At 39.1% G+C, this 5016-nt stretch overlaps 1 long non-coding RNA gene across 2 annotated transcripts; it reads right to left on the bottom strand.

Annotated features, from left to right (window-relative positions):
- Nucleotides 1-1896: 1896 nt before the first annotated feature.
- On the bottom strand, nt 1897-4360 carry LOC118038249 (uncharacterized). Of its 2 annotated transcripts, XR_004685734.2 has the most exons (4): nt 3915-4360; nt 3731-3825; nt 2099-3636; nt 1897-2001 (listed from the first exon to the last, which is right to left on the bottom strand). It is a non-coding gene; the product is annotated as an uncharacterized lncRNA (long non-coding RNA). The 2 variants fall into 2 exon arrangements; XR_004685735.2 differs by lacking the exon at nt 3731-3825 and having other exon boundaries at nt 3915-4359.
- Nucleotides 4361-5016: the final 656 nt, after the last annotated feature.

Raw genomic sequence — 5016 nt, 5'->3', positions numbered from 1 at the left:
AAGATGCATGGATATCAGCACAATTCACCCTTGATGAAGAACCCCGCACAGCCTGCTGCTAGAGCTGCTGAACGACACCTTGCATTCCCAATACATGCAGTTATGCAAAGATGAAGAGTCCTTCTTCAAACAGAAAATCAAGAATCCAGTGGTTGCATTTAGGAGACCAGAACACAAAATTCTTCCAAAAATCCTTATTGCACCGTCAGGTAAGAAACAGAATTCATACTTTGCAGGATGAAGATGGCAACTTAGTCCATGATCAGCAGGAGATAGGGAACATCGGCAGTCACATATTTTGAACGTTTGTTAACAGCTCCAAATTACACACAAACGGCAGAAGTTATGGAATTATTTCCCAACAAAATATCAGAAGCTTCAAGTTTAGCTTGCATTGCCCCTATCTCTAATGATGATATCAAATCAGCTTTGTTCTCAATCCCTGATAATAAATCACCAGGCCCGGATGGATATAATGCACTCTTTTTCAAAAAATGTTGGGACATTATCAACGTTGATTTTATCGCTGCAGTAAGGTATTTCTTCTCCAACAATGCTCTGCCCCGGTGTGTTAATGCAACAGTGGTTGCACTGGTTCCAAAACTAGAAAACCCCACAAGCATGAATGATTTTCGCCCTATTTCCTGTTGTAATGTGCTATATAAATGCATTTCAAAGCTGATTGTCAACAGATTAAAGGATGCACTTACTGATGTGATCGGCCTCTCTCAATCTGCATTCTTACCTGGTAGAAGCATTTCGGACGCTGATATCTGTTTCTATAAGATAAAAAGACAAGGTTACAGATCCAGGTGGATTCGAACCACCAATCTCTCCAGCGCGAGGCTTGGGCGCTCTTACCGAGTTCGAGCTATTGGATCTCAACATATTAATTTTCATTGAAATTTTGAAGGTGTTATTTAGTAACTTGTAGCAAGTGACACCTCGGATCCAAAAAAGAATGATCTCCGCTTACCATAAAATTTCTCAGAGCAAGGACGGAAAATTAAGCATCAAGGCATTAGACAAAAAAATTAAGGCAAACATGAGGATGATTCTCAGTTTGTTCAAAACAAATAAAAAGTAGATTTATTAATAGAACATAGAAATGAAGTAATTACAGTGAATGCTTTTATTAATTCATAACTTAAAATTGAAGTTATATGCGTGAAAATAACCATGTTTACCTCAATGATACAGATCACATGCTCATTGCACCCTGAACCCATTTCCCACATAAGACCTATGAAAAAACCAATTCCTATCCCTTTAGGAACTGTCATACAAGACCAGAACCATCAACATCAAAAGGTTTGACTTTTATATTGGTATTTACGCCCTCGAACACCATCTACTAGGACAAAAATAAAACATCAACATACCTTGGGCAGTGCTAACCTAAGAAAAACCAAACCAAGTTTTTCGATCATGATACCTAAGAAGAATTGAGTACGAAGACACTCATAATCATAAATTATGTACACATTGGAAAAAAATATTGCAAGAACCTGGATTCTGTTACCTTCACATGGATATAACTCTTTTAAGGATACAGAAAAACGCACGCTTGATGTAAGAAAGACAAAATGTAATCTCTTGGATTAAAAAAGCATTCCATTAGCCAAACAAGCTTAGCTATTGAAGGAGAGAAGAACACTGATTGATGTTCCTAGCAGAAAGGAAGGCTTCTCGATGCAAATAATACTGGTGGTCCATAAACATCACATAAGGCTGATGAATAGTGCAAATTGTCAACCCAATCACTCGTTTTCATTCATTAAACAGTCTTGACCACTGAAATTCTCCTTCAAGATAGATCTTCTCACGAGGGTCACCATATCATTCACGAATTACAACTGAAAGCATATGCCGCAAAGCAGAACTCAATATTGAAGTTGGCAATCCTAAAAAACGCTTTTCAGTATAACAATCAAGGCCTTGGCCAGAAACCTTGGTGCTAAAACACAGGCTTGAGAGAAACAAGATCCCTTGCCCAGATCCCTGCAATTAAGAAGCATTATACATCAGTATCAATAATACTCAAAGGGCATACGAGCTAAGACGCATCACTTCATGCAAACATACAACATAGTCTCACCTAAGTCAGGCTCATGTGTCTACGCATCACTTCGTCAATTAACATCTGATCTTGCACCACTAATTCTCCAGTTTCTTATCAAAAAGTGAGAAGGCAGCACAAGTGAACTCCAGAATCAAAACTTTCTCCAAATGGCTGAGTTGCTGGACATGATATATTCCAACAAAGATTTGAGTAGAAGATCATGATGCAGCAATCATTGATTGCCCTCCATATTTCAATTGCAGGAACCAGCATTGGGAGCTTACAGGAGTGATAGGTCTTCCAAATACATTCTGGAAGTATAGATGTGATCAAAACACTATACAAGCTGCGATACTACCGTGGTTACAAAAGATGGGACAATCCATAACTCCTCCCCGAATAAATACAGTATGCTATATCAAGTGAAACACTAACGGAGAAATTTTGGCTACAAATATAGCATATCATCATAATGAAACGAAGAGAATAAATATTAATATCTAAATTGAGATCAATAAAATAGAAAGGACGAGGTCAAGATACTCCGAATTAAAACCAGAGCACATGGTTCGCAGCAGTTAACTTGTCTTTGCAGTGGGCTAGGATCGGGTTTTATCCTTTACTTGAATGGAGCAGTTGAGCGTCATAAAGTGCTGGACGTTTCAATATTAGTAGATTGTAGGCAATTTAAACCAAAACCCGTGAAGAGATCACGCAAGTGGTCAGAAAAGTCAGTTTGCAGACGTTGTGAGCAATGGCTAGTATGCCATGGTGAAGGTAGCTGCAAATCAAACATCTCGTTATTTCGGTGCACGTGTGCGTTAAGATACCAAGGCGCACATATTTATCTCTACCAGGTGTAAACTTACATGATCCTTTCTCAATAAATAATACTGTTAATGAATAACAAGGGCCGTTGGGCAATTGAGAGCAGTGTGATCAGTTCGTGTTATCATATTAAGTATGAAATAGTTACTGTTCCACCAGAAGCTGGAGGTAACGACAAATAATATATTTGGAAATTGATATGGCAATAGCAGAGAATACCTTTGGGTGATGTATTGATGTTGTGGGAAGTGCTGATTCCTGCTGATGCCTTGAGTTCCTTGTATGATGCAACGTTATTGGTATCCGTAAAAGGTTGAGAGAGAGAGAGGGAAAGAAGGAACCATAACACAGAAGGGGGAGAGCCGGGCAAAATAAATAAATAAATAATCCCGTGCCATTTCCCCCTTCAAAACCCAAAAAAATCTTTTTTTATTAGGTTTTTTGACCTGCCATGCAAGCGCACCTGTCATGGCAAAGGTCTGGCTGACACATTCAACAAGCATCAGATATCTACATATCTCTTCACCTTTTGATCTATCCAAGCACTCTCACACCAAACCACTGATAAACTCTATAATTAATATCGTCCGAGAGAATCATTGCTGAATATATTAGCAAGCACATGTAAATAATAATTTACTCATAACAAACTCATTAGCAGCCTATTAATGCTCACTAACACTGGCACAACGCCAACGCCTCCAGCTCCATCCCGTAAAACGGACAATCAACGTAGCCCGTGTAATCTGTTTTAGGCCAATCCAGAAATTAATACAGCTTTTACAAAAATACAAAACAAAAACCAAGTAATAAACCCTATATCTTAAAAAACCCAGACACCTTTTAAGTGTTCCTGCATGGAAGAGATCTCTTCCTCAGCAAGAGATCCGAATTCAAGACAAAAAAATATCTTTTCACCAAATCGAAGCACAAAACTGAAAAGGATGCGAAATATAAATCTTTGAAATTCAAGAAGAATATAAAAATCAAAGATCAACAAAATAGATCAAGCTAAAAATCATACCTCCATAGACTAGGTTAATTGGCAGCACGATCCTCAAAAATCTTCAGATCTGACTTCAAGCCAAGATATACATAACACATCTATATCAGATCTATTTAGGCCAGGATGCCTACGCAAGAAATCGGAGCCGGAACCAAGAGTATCCATGATCAGAAGATAGAACGTGTCACGATCTACTATAATTTGAAGACAATTAAGAGAGAACAGGAGAGGATTTATTAGGATCTGAAAATTGTGATTGTAGAGTGGAATATTATTAGGGGGAAGAGGCGTCGTGAAGAGAAAAGATATGATAGCGCAATAGGGGAAGGAGTCTAATATGAGATCCAATGGCTGTGATGTTGACTAAGCTAATAATCTACGGTACGATTTGCGAGTTTTGGTTAGGAGGTGGTTTGTGCTTGCCTGTTCGGCGATTAGTGAGGAAGGTTCTCATGTTACAACGACTAATTTTATGACACGAGTTTGATGACATGTGTTTCTTGACACGTATGGCTATTCGGAAAGAGGACACTGTATTCCCACGTTGAGCTGGAAATGTCCCGCACCGAACTTGGGATAAACATAGTCTTCAATCTTTTCTTCTCCTAATTTTTTTCCTAGCATAGTAGCTAGGGTTTTAGGGTTTAGAATTTGAAATTTTAGATTTAAGGTTTGAGGTTTGGGATTTTATGATTTCGGGTTTAGGGTTTCGGGTTTAGGGTTTTAGGGTTAAGGGGTTTAGAGTTTAGGGTTTCGAGCATAAGGTTCAGGGTTTGGGGTTTAGGGTTCTGGGATTTAGGGTTTAGGGTTTCTGAATTCGGGTTTTAGGGTTTGGGGATTTGGGTTTAGGGTTTTGGGGATAGAGATTTAGGGTATACGGTTTAGGGTTTAGGGTTTAGGGTTTACGGTTTAGGGCTTAGGGTTTAGGGTTTCGGGTTACGGGTTTAGGGTTTAGGGTTTAGGGTTTAGGGTTTCGGGGTTAGGGCTTAGGGTTTAGGGTTTAGGGCTCAGGGTTCGGGTTAGGGTTTAGGGCTTAGGGCTTAGGGCATAGGGTTTAGGGCTTAGAGCTTAGGGTTGAGGGCTTAGGGTTTTAGGGTTTAGGGTTGAGGGTTTAGGGTTT

The sequence above is a fragment of the Populus alba genome, chromosome 4 (genome assembly GCF_005239225.2).
Source record: "Populus alba chromosome 4, ASM523922v2, whole genome shotgun sequence".
In the NCBI taxonomy this organism is placed as follows: Eukaryota; Viridiplantae; Streptophyta; class Magnoliopsida; order Malpighiales; family Salicaceae; genus Populus; species Populus alba.
This window is presented reverse-complemented; position numbering and strand designations above follow the sequence as displayed.